Raw genomic sequence first — 19,788 nt, 5'->3', positions numbered from 1 at the left:
TTTCCACAGGAATTATGTATGTGCCTGCCAGGCTCATTAGTCCTTTTCAGGGTGGTACCGGTTCCTGAAACAAAAGGCAAAGAAGGGTGGAGGAGAGGTTTGCAGAAGAGAAGAAAACGTTTCTTTTAATTTTTTTTTTCAACGTTTATTTATTTTTGGGACAGAGACAGACAGAGCATGAACGGGGGAGGGCAGAGAGAGAGGGAGACACAGAATCGGAAACAGGCTCCAGGCTCTGAGCCATCAGCCCAGAGCCTGACGCGGGGCTCGAACTCCCGGATCGCAAGATCTTGACCTGGCTGAAGTCGGACGCTTAACCGACTGCGCCACCCAGGCGCCCCGAAAACGTTTCTTTTGAAATCCAGTTTTGCTGAAGCATTGGTGCAGCCATTTTGATTTTTGTTCAACTTCATGCCGTCATATATAATCACCCATGAAACTGAATCATATCTCAAAGAACTGAGATAATATCTGTATTTGTAACAAACAGTTCTTCATCTATTTATTAATGGCTTAATCAAGCAGAAGTTGATGTTTTTTTTTTTTTTTTTTGCTTTTTTAAAATGTTTATTTATTTCTGAGACAGAGAGACAGAGCTTGAGTGGGGGAGGGGCAGAGAGAGATGGAGACACAGAATCGAAACAGGTTCCAGGCTCTGAGCTGTCAGCACAGAGCCCCATGCGGGGCTCAAACCCACGAACTATGAGATCATGACCTGAGCCAAAGTTGGAAGCTTAACGGACTGAGCCACCCAGGCCCCGGGAAGTTGATGTTTTACTCGTGCCACATTTACTGGGAGGGTTCGAGGTCACTCAGGCTACATAATACATAAGGTCCTGCGAGATGGAGTCTCCACCATCTTGAACACGTGGCGTCACTGTAACTTCTATCGTGTATCTCATCATCTTATAACTATACCATCTTGCTCTAACCTCAGTGGAGTAAGAAAGAAAATAGAGAATCATGTATACATTTTCATCACAATGTGGTACACGTCACTCTTACTCACAGTTCACTGGCTAGCAACAGTCCCGTAACTCCGTTCAAGGGGACTATAAAATGACAGTGGGCAATTGGAGTGCTTGTTGAGAACCAAGTTCTCTGTTACCGTCTACTCTTCTTTTTAAGAGTCTATTAAAAAAAAAAAAAAAGACTGGGGCGCCTGGGTGGCTCAGTCGGTGGGGCGGCTGACTACAGCTCAGGTCATGATCTCATGGTCTGTGAGTTCGAGCCCCGCATCGGGCTCTCTGCTGGCAGCTCGGAGCCTGGAGCCTGCTTCGGATTCTGTGTCTCCCTCTCTCTCTGCCCCTTCCCTGCTTGCTCTCTGTCTCTCTCTCTCAAAAAATAAATAAATAAACATTTAAAAAAGGATTTTAAAAAAATTTAAAACAATAAAATAAAAAATTAAGAAAAGACTTTTTTTTTTTTTAACAGTGATTTTATATTAACAGCAATATTGAGAAGAAGCTGTAGAGGTGTCCCATGTACTCCCTGCCACCACACATGCACAAACTCCCCCGCCATCAGCCTCTCCCTCCGGAATGGTACATTTGTCAAACTCGAGCATCCTACGCTGACACATCACAACCTTTCAAAGCCCATCGTTTACATTAGGGTTTGCTCTCGGTGGTGTAAATTTTATGGGTTTTGCAAATACATAAGGACATGGATCCGTTACTGTATATCAAAATAAAACCTATTTACCATCCTACAACTCCTCGGCTTATTCATCCCCCTGGCTGATAATTTTACTGTCTCCACAGTTCTGCCTCTTGCAGGAAGTCCTATAGTTGTCATCTTACAGGATGCAGCCTTCTCAGAGTGGCTTATTTCAACTAGTAATATGCATTTAAGTTTCTTCCATGTCTTTTCATGGCTTCATAGTCCGTGTGTGTGTGTGTGTATGTGTGTGTGCGTGTGTGTCTGAATAATTCATTTTCTGGATATATACAGTTGATCCATTCACCTGCTGAAGGACATGTTGGTTGTTGCTGAGTTGGGGAAATTACGAATAAAGTTTCTATATGCAGGCTCGTATGGACATATGTGTTCAACTTCTCTGGGTAAACATCAAGCGGGTGCAATTGGATCATGTGGTGAGAATATTTTTAGTTTTACACAAAACTGCCAGCCTCCGGAGTGGCTATTCCATTTTGCATTCCCACCTGCCGTGAACAAAAGTTCCTGTTGCTCTACATTTCTCTCCAGCGTTTGGTGTCATGTCAGTGATCAGGATTTTGGCTCTTCTGATGGACGCATAGTAGGACCTTACTGTTGCTTTAATTTACAATTCCCCGATGACATATGATGTGGAGCCTCTTTTCATACGCTTACTTGCTTACATATCTTCTTTGGTGAAATGTCTATTAAAGTCTTTGTCCCATTTTTTTTTTAATTTTTTTTTTCAACGTTTATTTATTTTTGGGACAGAGAGAGACAGAGCATGAACGGGGGAGGGGCAGAGAGAGAGGGAGACACAGAATCGGAAACAGGCTCCAGGCTCTGAGCCATCAGCCCAGAGCCCGACGCGGGGCTCGAACTCACGGACCGCGAGATCGTGACCTGGCTGAAGTCGGACGCTTAACCAACTGCGCCACCCAGGCGCCCCATGTCCCATTTTTAAATCTAGAGCCTACTCTTACAGTTTTCAGTGTTCTTTTGTTCTGTATTCCCACATGCAGAGCTTCAGTAACTACCCCCAAGGAAGTACCCCCTAGGTCTTATCAATCATTATCTCCTGCTTGAAAGTACAGATTCCCTGTTGATACACAGTAGATTAATAAGTGAATGGAAACTCATGGTCAAACAATCCAGATAATGACAGTATTTTAGTGTCTCTACGGATAAAAAACATAACAGCAGTAAGAATTTAAGATGTGTTATGAATAACTGAAGATATTTATAGATTTACAGCAAATAAGCAGTCAAATAAACTTCAAGTCTAAAAATTATGTCAATTAAAAGATTTTCAGGATAATTCTTTAGAAAGTTATGATTAATGCATATGTAACTTCAATAATACCGGGAGTTAAGAATAAAATATTAACAGAGTGAAACAACAACAAAAAAATAGTAAGTTGGTATAAATAAAAAGTCTCTCCAAGTTCCCTAACACTGAAGATATGATGATTAGAATACGAGACAACACTTCAATTAATTTAAGTTATTTTTCTTTCTTCCTCCATATTCTGACATTCATGAAATGTAAAGTTGCTAGTATAATAGGTTACTTTATGGTACTTTAAGTTTTTTGTTGCTGTTTGTTTTGGTATCTCAACAATCGAAATGGAATAAATGACTAAATTAACTATTGTTTCTATAGACTCGCACGCCATGAGCTGTTCAACAGTCATCTTTGCCTTTGGGATTTCTTTAAAATTGAAGGTGAGAACGAATAGCAGGATAACCATTGAGTAATATTCTAAGTTAGCAAAATAAATAGCACTGATTCATCTTTTGACTCTAATAAGCCCTATCTGAAAACAGTGCCATAGAATGGAAGATGCACATGAAAACTGCTTTAATTCATTTTTTCTTTCTTTCTTTACTTTTTCTTTTTTCTTTTCTTTCTTTTTTTTTTTTTTTTTAGAGTGAGAGGGGTTAATGAATCCATCAATAAACACAAATCATCAATTCACTCAAATTACTGAATATAATGCCAATGCAAGGTGCATTAATATTTTCAAGGCATTCAATATCAGTGTGTGAGAACAAAATGTAAGGAAAATATTATCTTGTGCATTTTCAGTTAAAAGTAGACACTTGTGTTAAAAACAAAACTCATCTGAGCAAATATGAAGATCTAATTGGCTTTGTTAAACAATTTATGAAACAGGCAGTATCTCATCTTAAAAGCAGAGGAGAGCTCCAGAGGTTAAAAAATGGAAGGTTTTGTAGGTTATATAGGAAGGAGGGTGGAGTAAGAGAGTTATGAGCGAAAGAAAGAATTGCTTAAGGCATGATCATCTTCCCTTACTGGGAAGGGCAGGGGGTCTTATTATGAAGATTACCTCATCTTCCTTTGGGGAATGGAGAAGGCCCTTGGGACAGATTACCTCACTGACGCTGATAAGAAACTTCCTGACTGACTGGTTAAGACTACCTTTCTGGGGCAAGTTGAAACCGCCATTAAATTAGGTATTAAGCCTGGGTTTGGTGACTTCCCTTAAGTGATGCCATTTTGGCTTGGGCCTGTGGTTTCTTTCTAACTCTTGTTAACTATTGTCACACACACACAAAAATATGACGGATACAAATGTACTATATGGAGGTACTTTAGATATATCAATTAGAATTAGAGACTGAATTCATTAAAGACTGAATTTGAGTATACTTTCTCCTTCTGGAAGTTATGTTGAAATTCCCTAGTATGCTTCTCAACTCTATATTATGTTTCATAAAAAGTAAATTTATTGAATATATTCTGTGTTCATACTGTAGGCATCACTGATCAGTTTGATTCTTTGTTAGGGAAGTTTAGAAAAAGCCATATGCATACCAGTTAACTTCTGCTTATTTAACTTCTGTCCAGTTAGCTTCTGTCAGTTCATGGGACTGCCCTTTGTACTGACACATGGCAAATGAATGCCAGTGGTTCCAAAGGTGTGTGAATAAAATTAATACTCCAAGGCTGAATTAAGCTTCAGGGAAAACCCTGTAAGGAGTAAATTCTACCACCTGGTTTTGCCCCCTATAGGCATGAAAAATGGAAATGTAGATATTTGGTAAGACTTGTTTAGTTCCTTCATGCCCTCATACAATTCCTTTGCATAGGGGCATGTATTTCTTAACTTTGGAAATCAAAGGAGAGCTTTTTTTTTTTTTTTTTTTTTAAAGGGAGAGAGAGAGAGATTGAGAATGAGAACATGAATGGGGGTGGGAAGTGGGGGGAGGGGCAGAGAGAGAGTGGGATAGAGGATCAGAAGTTAGCACTGAGCTCACAATAGCAAGCCCTATGTGGGGCTTGAACTCAGGAAAAACAAGATCGTGACTTGAGGCGAAGTCAGATGCTCAACCAACAGAGCCACCCAGGTGCCCATCAAAGGGGAGTTTATGACCATGACTAAGCACATCTGAGAAAGATTGACCCCCTATTCTATTAAAAAAACAAGCAAATAACGAAACCAACTCAAGATAGGTAGATCAACACATATATAAAGGCTAAAGAATTTTTTCATGTAGTGCTATTGTTTCTTACTGTAATGCCATAGGGTTTGGTAAAGGGAACAGTTTACATGTTTGGTCAAGATTCTCTTCTGTGGATTTCGGTTTGCTCTTGTCCCAGGAAATCTGGTCTGTGGGTCTGTGGTCTGTGCCAGGTTGAGCACATATCTTTCTTTCTTCCTTCCTTCCTTCCCTTCCTTCCTTCCTTCCTTCCTTTTTCTTTCTTTCTTTCTTTCTTTCTTTCTTTCTTTCTTTCTTTCTTTCTTTCTTTCTTTCTTTCTTCTTTCTCAGAGTCTCATCACTAAGATACAATTGCTGCATGTGTTTGTTCATAGCTTGGACCAGAAGTATTCATCCATCATTAACGTGATAGCCACCAGCTTCAGCCAAATCTGGCTGAAGCACTTTTTTGCTCTGTCTCAGGACTGCAGGCACTTTTTTGGTTTTCCGTCTACACTGAATGGTGCTTTATGCTAACTTTTAGGTTGCCTTCCTTTTTTTCGGAGGACATCTTATCAGTAAGGTCACTGCTGCCTACCCCCTGTAAAGCAAATCCCCTTCTGTTATTAAGTGGGTCCTTTCTAAGGTTCCTTCCTGTCACATCACAATGAATATTTGTTTTATTTGTGTGATGTGCCTCTGTGTTTCTGTCTATTTTATCCATTAGAATTTAGGTACCACAAGGGCAGGAATTTTTTCTGTCATACTATTACCCCAACACCTAACGCTATCTGACACACAATGTGGGCTCAAGAAATCATCTGCTGATTAATTGATTATATCATTATTGATGTTGTAATTTTATGCAGAAGTACTCAGTGAGCTGGCCAACTGAGTGAGTTGGCCTTGTTTGTAAGCCATGGTACCACAAGGGCAGGGATTTTTTCTGTCATACTATTACCCCAACACCTAACGCTATCTGACACACAATGTGGGCTCAAGAAATCATCTGCTGATTAATTGATTATATCATTATTGATGTTGTAATTTTATGCAGAAGTACTCAGTGAGCTGGCCAACTGAGTGAGTTTGCCTTGTTTGTAAGCCATTCTTGATTTTCTGTGGGACTTTAGTAAATCACAATGAAGTTTTCAAGGGAGTGGGGGTTTTCTACCATCATATCAATATTGGCCTTTTGTAAAGGCAATTGTAACCTGCCAGGGAACAACACCAAAATGCAATTCTCTGAAGGAGTCAAGGTGTGTTGCAAACCACTCCCAGCACTCACAGGGGCCAGGCCAGGAAAGGGAATCTGGGAAGGGCAGTAATAATGCCAACTATCGGGGCGCCTGGGTGGCTCAGTCGGTTGGGCGGCCGACTTCGGCTCAGGTCATGATCTCGTGGTCCGTGAGTTCAAGCCCCGCGTCGGGCTCGGTGCTGACAGCTCAGAGCCTGGAGCCTGTTTCGGATGCTGTGTCTCCCTGTCTCTGACCCTCCCCCATTCATGCTCTGTCTCACTCTCTATCTCAAAAATAAATAAATGTTAAAAAAAATTAAAAAAAAAATAATGCCAACTATCATCCATTTGGTTGAATTAATAATAGAATTCAAGAAGCAATATCCTTTAACAAATACTCATTAATTGCATATCTTCAGGGTACTTCTGAGACTGAGAACTTATGAAATGTTTAATGAAAGCAGACTGACAGCGATAGAATAAAGAGAAATTAGGTTCTGACCTTTAGTCATAAAAGTAGGTTGGGTCGGTGAAATTATTATCAAGGAAAATGGAACCAATTTGGAGAGAGAAATGATGCCTGTTTATTAGTCAATAGATATAACTCAGAATGATTGAAAGTGTACTCAGGAGTGCTCAGATATTCTTAAGAAGTGATTTGTGTGTTAAAAATTCATGATATGAAACTTGGAACACTCAAATTTGGCTAACGGCAAGGGATCCACTTCTTTGATGAAGTAATTCAGATCTGGATATTTTCACCACGGGAAAAAAAAAAAAAAGTGAGCCCTCCAATTTTTCACCATGAGGGAGCCAGTGCTTTGGACATGATGTTCTCTTCTCTTGAAGGAACATATTTTAAATAGTGGAAAATAAACTGCCCCTCCAGATTTGTTTTTCAAACGTTTCAAAACTTTATTTCAATTCTGTATGACATATCTATGGTTAAAAGAATATTGACTGGGGTAAATGATGCAACTTTGTTGGTTGAGGGCTGGCAAGGTGAAAGATTTGTTTTTCATCTCTTTGGAAACAAAAGATGAGCTGTTGAAATTAAAAATGTTATAATGTGTGCTGAATATAAGGAAAATAATTTTCCCTTGGCACACGCATTTCGCTTTGGGTAGACAAATTTTTACCAAGCATGTCTACTGTTTTAATTAAAATCATCTGGCCACCCTCAGTTATAGCTGCCCCAAGAAGAAAAAAAGATGAAACCATCATTCTTGCAAATACCTTCTATGATTTCAGAAGACTAGGATCCTACATCTTCAAAAGTAGGAAGGAAAAGGAAATGTCAAGTAACATAATTCTACGAATCTCCTATTATAGTACTTTTCAGGGGGTTAAACTTTCTTCTACAGCAGCAGGTTTTACACCTTTTTTCCAAAGTCCCCTTTACACTCTTGATAATTTTAAAACACAAAAAAAGTCAAATAATACATGCCGTTATCAGCTATAAGTGATTTCATCACCACATGCCATATAACCTCTGGAAAACACTATACACTTGTAAAAGGGTAAGAGTGATAAAAAGATAAATCGTCTTAATATTAATTTCATTATTCTTATTATTTTGTATCTTAGCATTATTAAAAACCCTCACAGTTTTGTCCTCCTAGATCTACTGAAAGATCCACAGGGGTTCCAGGACCATACTCTGAGAACAGTAGATTGACAAAGAAAGTCTAAAGGATTGACGGAAGATAGAAATTGAGCGTTGCAGATAACATTACTCTCTTCTTTATTTCAACATAGCATAATTAAACTGTCATTTTTATAGAACAGAGGAAGAAGCATTACTTGGCAAATAATATAATACAGTATTATATATATATCAGTATATGTGTTCATCTTCTCCCGATATTAGTACATATTTTCTCAGTAGATTACTTTTTATCCTTTGTTGTTAATAGCAAAAGGAAATATTTAATTGAATGAAAGGCCACTTGCTTAAAGATAATTATCCCAACTGTTGGGATATTAGTTCATAATTCTTAATCAGAAATATCAATTCTAAGCAATCTCATTTAAACCCACACTATTTGAAGCTCTAAATTGAGACATACACTCTATTTTCAAAGGCTTTCAGATCTTTTTGAGAAAATAGACAACATAAATAACTATGACACAAGCTTGTACTATGAAGACAACCTTCTGGAAGGCATAAGCTTTTAAATGTGAACTATGTTAATATAAAACAAAATGGTTGCAATTCAGTAGTTCTTACAATTAATTTGCATTCTAATTAATGTTCTTGATGACTCAGACTTTCTACAACCAAATAGACTCATTCTTTTACAAGAGAGATTGGAAATAGACAAGAAATTTCCTATTGAAATGTGTTGTCTATGAATGTGTAGATTGTTCAGATAATTATAAGAAAAGGTGGAGACATTTTGAGGTGTCCTTTACTGAGGTACAAGAGACTGATTTAATTTACAGCCAGAACTGAAAGTCTGCATTGAGCTGTTACTCATTCTTCATCAGCATATTACTCAGAAATTCAGGTGACACAAAATGAAGTTCATTTGGCAGAGAGTTCAAAGCATATTTCTCTAAGCCACACCAACAAATAATGCAACAAATAGTTTCTAAAGAAATGTATCATGAGAAGGAACTCTCTGGCATTTCTTTTTTCTTTTTTCTTTTTTTAGCATTTATTTATTTTTGAGACAGAGAGAGACAGAGCATGAACGGGGGAGGGTCAGAGAGAGAGGGAGACACAGAATCTGAAGCAGGCTCCAGGCTCCGAGCTGTCAGCACACAGCCGGACCAGAGGTTCGAACCCACGGACTGACCGTGAGATCATGACCTGAGCCCAAGTCCGAAACTCAACCGACTGAGCCACCCAGGCGCCCTGGAAGTCTCTGGCATTTCTAACGGAAGTGTGAAACTATGGTGTTCCTGAAAGGTTTATGCACAGAGTATTACGGATTGAATTTCAGTCACAACCAAGTCGGAAGATGAGAACATGGAAGTTAGACAAGTACCTACCATTAAGATTTGTTTTTGTTTTTCTTAATAAAATTAACATACATTTAGGAAGATACCTAAAGTAGTTTATATTCTTTAATATCTTTCCCGAGCAGATCAATTCAAGTTTAAAATGGGTAAATTCAAGATAAAATGGAACACACTTGAATCTTTAATAAAACATGGCATGGTATATTCTTAAAAGAAATTGAACACATGCTATTTTCTTATACATACTGAACGGACATCAGTTAAGATCTCGACCGTAATCACATTGTACTCTGAATTTACAAATGCCTTCATTATACATTTGCATTGAGACTCATAACTGTACTGACGTGTAACTACTATTTTAATCTTAATATTATGAGTTTTAATTTTAAGGAGATTCAGTTTCACCAGAATTGAGTGCTTTGCCATAAGCTACACAGCAGCGTGACCCAGAGCTTCTGACTTCGTTCTCAGTGTAATTTTTTCCATAAGACTGTAGCTTTGTGGAAACAAGGTGACCAATATGCCAGCCCTTCTGACTCTCTCATCCCCTTGGTAAATAAAGGAGTAAATTATTTAATTTCATCAGCAGCCTTATCAAAACCAAAGCAGTCAAAGAAGACAAGAAAAATAATCTCACTATCTCTCCCCTGGAAATCTCTTGCTTACTTGTTAACTTACTAATAACTAAAATCCTTTTTTTTCTTTTTCTTTTTCTTTTCTTTTCTTTTCTTTTCTTTTCTTTTCTTTTCTTTTCTTTTCTTCTTTTCTTCTCTCTTTTCTTTTCCTTTTTTTTTCTTTTTTTTTCTTTTTCTTTTTTTTTTTTTGGCGGCCAAGATTTTTACTCCATAAATACACATCAGAAGTGTCCATTGAAAATGTGGTAGAGACACATGTTCCACAGTTAGGATGCATTCACATTACAATGAAATAAACCAACAAAAGATAAATCAACCAGGATAAATTCCTGATCATAGGATAATAGCACCACCACCATTTGAGCCAGGAGACCACACCCTTCCAGTATGCCAAGAGTTCCTGGCTGAATTAAGAGTATCTCATCCCAGGTGAGAGCCTGCTTGAGCTAGCCTGAGATTTTTATCATCCAAGAAAATTTCATTCTGGAAGTAAGACCAGCTAAATAACTCAGAGATACCCATAATAAATTATCTTAGAGTGCAGATAACCTTTCAAGGCATCACTTAGTCCTCCGAGAGACTGCTGTTATTAGTTTAAACCATATGAAATTTCCATTATTTTTATTTTTATTTTTTTAATATTTATTTACTTTTGAGAAAGAGAGGGAGAGAGAGAGAGAGAGAGAGAGAGAGAGAGAGAGAGACTGAGCACGAGTTAAAGAGGGGTAGAGAGAGAGAGGGGGAGACACAGAATCCGAAGCAGGCTCCAGGCTCTGAGCTGTCAGCACAGAGCCCGACGCGGGGCTTGAACTCACAAACTGTGAGATCATGACCCGAGCCAAAGTCGGATGCTTAACCGACTGAGCCACCCAGGCGCTCCAACCCATTATTTTTAGGTTAACACCAGTTTGACAATTTCATATGATTCAACTTAATGCCTTCCTTGTATGAGAAACAATAACATTTCAATTGAGAATACAAGTTTTGGGATCCAAAGACTTTGTCATTTAAAAGGAAGCACTTGCCCATGTTAACTAGGGCAAGTTAATGAACGCTAAACTGGACATGATTGTAATAGAGATAGACCTCAAAAAATTGTTTTCAGGATTGACTGAAAATATGAATATTTTTATTTTTAGCACAGTACTAGACAGCAGAGTATTATTCAGTAAATAATAGATACTGTAAGATTAATATTGTTGCTAAGTTCCTACCTTTTAACTTGAACCCTATCTAGCTTTCTCATCCAGAAAGACTTGGTAGGTACAGCTGATTAACTAGGACTGCACCTCCATATTTTAGCTTATTCTGGATGGTAGCCATATAGCGCCTTCCATACGTGGTATTAGGAGGGTAACTACCTGAATGAGCCTGTTTAGTGCTAACACCAGAATCTGGCCATTTTTCTGTACCTGTTAATGCCAACAAATATCTGTCCAATATGTGACTTGGGGAATAGAACACCTTTAGCACATGGATATACACACTATTTTCTGAATCACTCATAAATAATTTGACTTTTAATTCAAATTATCAAATTACAATAAAGTCAGATGTCAGATACAGCATGTGTGACTTCTAAAACCTCACTCTACTGTTTTCTCTTGGCTCTGGGCAATCAAGATTTTGTATTTGTTCCTGCACTAGCCTCAGACATTCTTCTGAAACTATTCCTTCAAATTTATAAGGACGCTATTGCTTTTTTCGGCCACTGGCGTCTTCACATTTTTGCTTTGACTGCTAGGCCACGCAGACTGTAAATTCCTTGAGGACAGACTCTGTACTCTACTTTTGCATATGATCAGCACATAGCCTTGCATACTATAAGCCCCCTAATAATGTAGGTTGAATAGAATTGATTTTACTCTCCAAATTATGAGCAGATAATTACAAAAGTGAGCTTGCAAAATATGTACTTGGTACTTGGAACACAGGGAGAGTTTCCATTTGTTCATTTTAATAGCGAATCACATATTGGGATGTTTTTCAGGCTTGCAGATCAACCATAACTATTGACCTACACTATAGCTTAAAATAATACTACCAGGAAAAAAAAAATCTACCTGCCAGTCTCAGTGCCCTCCCAAGTATCTTGAGTATTGGATGCCACAACTTTTTGTATCTAATTCATGATCCTCTTGCTACGTGGGGATACCAACGGTTACCTGGGTTGCTGAAAACGAATGCTGCAATTGCCAAGGAGCTTTGGTTGACCAGGGGGAGAGTTTTTCAAGGGGAAAATCCCTGAGGTTCTGATGTCAATGTTTTTATTTATAGGAAACAGTCTGGTGGCCCAATCTGGGCTGTGCAAAATGGGAGCCAACAGCCACGTATGTCTGTTTACATTAAAGCTCCAAGTGAGTAAAGTTAGATAAGATGAAAAATTCAGTTCCTCGGTCACACAAAACATATTTCTAGTCCTGATAGCCATGTGAGGCTAGGGCCTAGCAAATTGGACAGCATAGTAATCGAGTGCTTTCTCATCTCATAAAGTTCTCTTGGGCATCATTAATCCACACAATTAATGGCAGGAGACCACTTGGTGTGCAGGGAGTAATTTATAACCCACATTATCAGGGAGAGTTAGTACATGATCTCAGAAATGCCTTGGCAATTCTCAGCTGTTGGATGCATTAACTCACCTCTCCCACCTGGAAGTAGAATTCCAGCTTTTCTCTATTTGATACATACATTTTGTGTTACATTAACAAGCAAACATAGACCTCTATGTCCAAAGATGAACGATCATTATCCTTTTCATGTAATTTTTTTCTTTGCCTTCTCGAACACTCTTATGATCAGATTATAGAATTTCCATGACATGCAAAAGCATTTTATGTGTTTAGCCATCAATCAACCCCAAAATACATAAAACAGAATTACAAGACAAAATCCAGAACTTTAGGTGACGTTTTTACTCGAAAGGCTGTCCAATCTTGGGAATATTGCATAACTTATTACTATCTTGGCCTTCTAAGATGCGAGTATAAATTTTGACTTTTAAGCACATTGTTTTTCTGCTGTTATCAGCAGGGCTGCTAGGAGGAAAAATAACTCAACACCTTTAGATTCTGAAATGTGAAAAATACAAAGTTCGCCTCCAAAGAGGAAGATGCAATAATGATTTTACTTTTTTAAGAAAATTATTTCCCAAAATTCAAGTCCTCTTTATTGACACATTGGAAAATCAAGACAATAAAAAGCCCCCCCCCACCCCCCCACCCCACCCCCACCCTCTCACCGTCTTACTTGGCTCATATTTTCATCTATATATAGAATCTCTCATGGAAGAGGAAATTGTGTCCTATGAGTGACCTCAGAGTTTTGGTAAATTGCTTTCCTTCTCTGTGAACTCTAAAGCATGCATATAAATAGGAATGTGCATGAGCTTGCAAAGATATTGCTGGCACTCTGCATTTTTCCTATAAAGTTATATATGCCTGAGGCTAACGTCTAGCTATATTTCATCCTAAGGTTAGTAAAATTTCATAAAATATTTAGACTATCATAATAGGACTTTTAAATAGTTAATTTTTCAAGACAGTAGGGGCTCTTTGACCATGTCAACATTTTTACCTGAAACTGGAACAACAATCTGGCATTTGGTCTGGAAAATGAATCCTGTCCTCTGTACAAACTTCTCCTTTGAATGGCTTCCCCAGTCTTACTCTTAATTGATAAGAGTGCTTCTCTCTGATCTACCCTTGGGAAACATCCATTCTTAGAGTCTAAACTCTCAACGTTTATGCTTTATTCATCAGTTATCTTAGAAAACAATATTAGTACAGCAATACCCAACTCGACTGACAATGTAGTCATCAGAAAAACATTAAAACAACAATAACAATAACAACTAAGTCAAAGACTAAGTATCTAGTGTTTACATATATCCTGAAATATTCAACGAAAGTGACATCTAATCTTGACTGTATATTACTTATTCTCAAAGTTCACTTAAGTATAGAATTTCTTCCATCACACCAACTAAACAAGAATGTTAGTACTTACTGTTACTAAAACGTTAAGTACTTAAAATGTTAGTACTTATTGTTAACAAAATTTCCTTGAGCTTTTTTTACCTAGATATTTGGAGGGGAAAATAAACAAGTTCTTTGACTACAAAATATTCTCCAGGCTTTTAGTAGCATTAGAGCAAATACATATTAAGATACTTAACTTCTAAGAGATGCTACAAATTCCTTCGTTTCATATGGATCCCACAGAAATCTCTACCTTACAAAACGGGTAAATAGACCCCCAACATCTAAATGAATTGAGTCATTGCAGAAGCTCCATCACACATATCCTTCTTTCCTTTCTCCCTTTCTCCCTTCCTTCTTCCCTCCCTCTCTTCCTTTTTTCCTTTCTTCCATCCTCCCATGATTCTATGACCAGAATTTAGGACCTATTTTATTTTATGACATTAAAGAATCGACTCTACAGCTACAGCTACATCCATTTATTGGCTTTAAATCACTCTTCTGGAAATAGAGATATAATTTCTTTTCAATGTGATTTTTCATATATATATATATATATATATATTTCTTTTGCCTCTTTTTTCTGTTTCTCTCTCTCTCTCGCTCTCGTTTTGTTTTGTTTTTTGACTAAATGTCATTCCCACTCCAGATAATTAATTTAGGAAATCAACACCAATCTGACATCGTATCATGTGCCACCAGAGGCCATGAGTTCCTCATGCTTGAATATTATATTTGAACAAATATTAATTTGGACTAACTCTGAACCTTGGAAGCTGCAGTCCTCATATCACATAGGATTTCAAGTAAATGGTTTTTATATATTTTTTAAATCCTAATTGTCCATTGTTTTATAACACCAGCGAGAGCGTCATACTCTCCCCCAATACCTAGATGGAAATTTACATAATAACTCTTAGTGTAGAACAGCATTTATTTCGTAGGGCTATTTTCAGAGATACATGAAATACTATATAAAGCATTTAGCACATTGTCTGATATGTAGTGTAAATATTAGCTAATACTATAATTTTTATTAATTACTCATATTATTTTCTATAAGCTAAACTCTAAAAGGTAGAGCTCTGTGATGCTTTCGAATTTATTCACGTGCCTGAATACATGTGATCATAATTTCTGGCTATAGTGTGTTTATTTCTAGCTGAGGTTGAATGAGAGGTTGACAGAAGCACAGTAATCTCATGGTATTGAGAAAATCATCCTAATTTTAATGTTAGATAATGAGTGAATCAGCTAGTTAATGGCATGATCGAACAGACCTGGAAATACCAGTCACTCCCAACACAGCATGCAAATTGATCTGTTTATGGCTGGAAATAATGCACACATTGTTCTTGAAACCACTCTATCACCACAAAATATTGCTATAGACTAGACAGTTTAATCCTTCTGGACTTGTGTGCTTTGGCTTATAGTGTGGGGAAAATAGTATATAATTTAATAAGTAGAAATGTTAAATCAAAGGAAGAAACTAAGAAACACTTCACGTGGTGTTATCTGATGAATATTAAGTACTGGCATGGTCTTTATTATTTTTTAAATAAAGATAGGTTTGTTTAATTTGTACACTGTACTTACAGATTTTAAAATATGTAGACCATTGATATTTCTTTTAGGAACCTACTAGTTGAGATTATATTATAACTTTGTGTTCATGTGAATAATATTAAATATTATGTGAATGTGACTTAAAAATAAAAACCATCACACACATTTTAAAATTAGGAAGCATGGGGCCCCTGTGTAGCTCAGTCCATTAAGCATCTGACTTCAGCTCAGGTCATGATCTCAAGGTCCGTGAGTTCGAGCCCCGCATCCGGCTTTGTGCTGACAGCTCGGAGCCTGGAGCCTGCTTGGGATTCTGTGTCTCCCTCTCTCTGCCCTTCCCCCGCTCACACTCTGTCTCTGTGTCTCTCAAAAATAAACATTAAAGATATTTTTTTTAATTAGGAAGTGTGTCTCAGAGCTCTGTCCTCTTAGAGATTAGCTTACACAAAACAACATAAGCGTAATTCATAAAAAGTACAGTAACAGCAAGAATGGCATCTTGCCATTTACAATAACCTGGATGGACCTAGAGGGTATTATGCTAAGGAAATAAATCAGACGAAGATAAAAACCACATAGTTTCTCATATATGTGAAACAAAAACCAAAAAACAAAAACAGACACACACAAAAAACAAAGGAATAAGCAAACAAGCAAAGTGCAGAGACAGAGCTACAAATACAGAATCCAAACTGATGGGTGTCAAAGGAGAAAGGGAGTGGGGAGATGGAAAAATAGGTAAAAGGGAGTGAGAGAAATACAGGATTCCAGTTATGGAATAACTAAGTCATGGGGATAAAGGTACAGCATAGGAAATAGAGTCAATAGCATTGTAATTGAACATTGTATGGTGATAGATAGTACCTACACTTGTAGTGAGCGTAACATAACATACAGATTTGTAGAATCCCTATGCTGTAAACCTGAGACTAATGTAACATTGTATCAACTATACTTCAACACAAATATAGTAGTAGCCAGTATTTATTAAGCACTTACCATGTGTCAAGCAACGTTCCAAGTGCTTTGCACAAACCGTGTTTTGTATCTCTGAAAAATACCCTGTACGGTAAATTTACCTGTCAATTACATTAACAGTAACATGTAAATGACTATCTAGTTACTGGGAAGATAATTCTCTTCACTGATAGTCATACAACTAGAGAAAATTAAGATGTAAACAAAATAGAAACTTCAGTATAAATAGAACCTTCTGTACCCTGTTTCTGTTAGGTGTTGTTCGAATTTAGTATTCAAATCTGAGATAATCATGGCTTCTGGGTATGCCTCACCCCATTTCTGGACACTTTCCGAACACTGTGGCAAAACTCTATTTTTTTTAAGGTTTATTTATTTATTTTTAGAGAGAGAGAGAGAGAGAGAGACCACGTGGGAGAGGGTCAGAGAGAGTGGGAGAGAGAGAGAGGATCCCAAACAGGCCTTGAGCTTGCAGCATGGAGTTTGGTTGGGGGCTCAGTCTCTTGAACCATGAGATCATGACCTGAGCCAAAATCAAGTGTCCGATGCTTAACTACCCGAGCCACCCAAGTGCCCTCCACTTGGAGATTTCTGATAACGTTACAAACTAATTTATGAAGTTACTGATTATTTGTTGAAAGAATTGGTTTTAAAGTGATGTGTTTCGGGGCGCCTGGGTGGCGCAGTCGGTTAAGCGTCTGACTTCAGCCAGGTCACGATCTCGCGGTCCGTGAGTTCGAGCCCCGCGTCGGGCTCTGGGCTGATGGCTCAGAGCCTGGAGCCTGTTTCCGATTCTGTGTCTCCCTCTCTCTCTGCCCCTCCCCCGTTCATGCTCTGTCTCTCTCTGTCCCAAAAAAATAAATAAACGTTGAAAAAAAAAAATAAAGTGATGTGTTTCTCCAATCAGAGAATCTTTTCTGTCCCATATATTCAATCACATAAACAAGTGACCTGGATTCTACTTCCTCAAATTCTCTTGAATTGATTCCCTACTTTATTTCCCAACTGTGACAAGGTCAGCTTTCATGATATCTGACTGATAATCTAGAAACACTTGATAGTCTGTCTGCAACTTCCTTTTCAACCTAATTCATCCAGAACACTCCTTGCTACAAGAATCATATTACTTAAATGCAAGTGTGATGATTTATCATTCCGCTTGTTACGAGCTGCAATGAGTGACGAGTGCCTCACCAATTACCTTCAGTCCGGCCTTCCTGGTAGAGTCTAATTCATCTCTGCAATGTTAAAATGCATACCTTGATCACTAACCCATGCATCCTGCTCCCTACTCTTTAGGCACATTGCGGACTTTGTAGTTTTGCTGAATTTTTACGTGATCACATATGCTAGCATTTTCCTCTCCCTCGTCTTCATTTACTGCACCTCTCCCAAGTCTCATCTCAAACATCATTTCATCGATAAAGCCCTTCTGATCCTCCCGCTCAACATAGTCTCTTGAAACAGACACTAAACCCCAGTACTCTGTCCAAACATGTCTTAAGGCACTTCTATTACACAAATGTGTATTATGGTCACGGTTATATATTCTTCCTACCTCATCATAAGTCCATTGAATATAGATACCGTGTCCTATTTTTCACAGTAACTACTCAATATTTAGCCACGATCTTTGAAAATCATTTTACCTCAAGAAATATTTGTTCAGCTGATAATTTCATAAGTCCTTAAAGGAAGCATATGTGTTAAGTTTTTGAAAAGTTTTTTTTTTAAAGAAGATACACTTAACTTTTTTCTCTATGATAAATACATACTAAGATAGTTTTAAACATCTTGTTGAGGATAGCGTTGAAGAATTAACAGAAAATCCCCATAAGGGCAAGCTCATTTTATGGCATAATTGGTTCTGAGACACCTTGTTTTTTATGTTGCATTAACATGTTGAAATATTCAAACCATCATTTACCCTATTCGTTCCTACAAAGATCCACAACAGAAATAAAATTCTCATCAAAAAAAAACTTAAAACTAATGGCTTGGTTGGTACTGCCTTGCTTGAAGTGACAGCTGAGTTTTTCTTGATATTTATTCATGCAAAATGATGTTTGCCAGCCACAAAACCACACCCTTAAACATATAATAGATACAGCTAACACGGGGGACTGGCTGAAGAAACTTGGGACCTACACACAGAAAATTACTGTGTTAGAGTGAGGTCAGCTGACCAGAGATCTGGTCTGCAATAGATAGCTATTGCTTATTCACTCATTGTCTCCTCACCTGGCCTTCCATCCAAGGATCTGTTTGTCTTTCCAGGGATGAGAACACAACAGAGAAATTGTAGTTTTATTTAAAGTTACAGGAAAACTCTAGTCTTTAACTTCACCAGTGTTTAACAAAGGGCGCTTGAAAATGTATTCAGATGAAGGTTAAATACCAGGAAGATAGTCACCTCCATTAGCTTCTGTCTGATGCAAGAGATAGAGTTTCAGAGACCATCCCCACAGTGAAAATGTGATCGACTGTCCCATTTTTTTCTCTCTTTTTTTAATGCCAGAGAGGCATAGCCTTTGTTTGCCCTTGAGTCAGTCTAGATTGGCAAACTCAACACATACTTTGTAATCCGCATCACGTTGTACCATGGCACCATTGATATTATGCAAGTAACCATTGAGCAGTGACTCCCAAGCTGCGGGGAGGAGAAAACCTATCAAACTGTCCTCCATCACAAGCACAGATGAGATCTGACAATGCTTGGAGACATTGGTAATAGTTATAACCGGAGCAATGTTAATGCATCTAGAAGGTAGAGACCAGAGATGCTGATAAACATCTTACAACTTACGATGCACAGAAGAGTCCTCTGCCACAAAAAACAAAACAAAACAAAACAAAACAAAACAAAACACTGAGACCCAAAATGTCAATAATGCCACAGAGAATAACGGTAAAGAGCGAGGATTCTGGAGTCACCCTGCTTATGTGCCCGCTCCATCTACACTTTGGACGGTTCATTATTTTTTTATGTAAGTTTATTTATTTTGAAAGAGAATGCAAGCAGAGGAGGGGCACAGAGAGAGGGAGAGACAGTCCCAAGCAGGATCCACGATGCCAGCACCAGAGCCGGTCTTGGGGCTTGAACCCGCAAACCTTGAGATCGTGACCTGAGCCAAAACCAAGAGTAGGATGCTTAACCAACTGAGCCACCCAGGCGCCCTGGACAATTTATTTAACTTTCCTAAGCTTTACTTTCAACATCTATCTAGAGGTTTGTTCTGATAATTAAATTGCATATTTAATTTAGTACTTAAAACATGTAAATATAGTTCTTGAGACATAGTAGATGCTTAAGAAT

The sequence above is a fragment of the Leopardus geoffroyi genome, chromosome C2 (genome assembly GCF_018350155.1).
Source record: "Leopardus geoffroyi isolate Oge1 chromosome C2, O.geoffroyi_Oge1_pat1.0, whole genome shotgun sequence".
In the NCBI taxonomy this organism is placed as follows: domain Eukaryota; kingdom Metazoa; phylum Chordata; class Mammalia; order Carnivora; family Felidae; genus Leopardus; species Leopardus geoffroyi.
The sequence above is the reverse complement of the archived record's forward strand: the minus strand, read 5'-3'. Positions refer to the sequence as shown.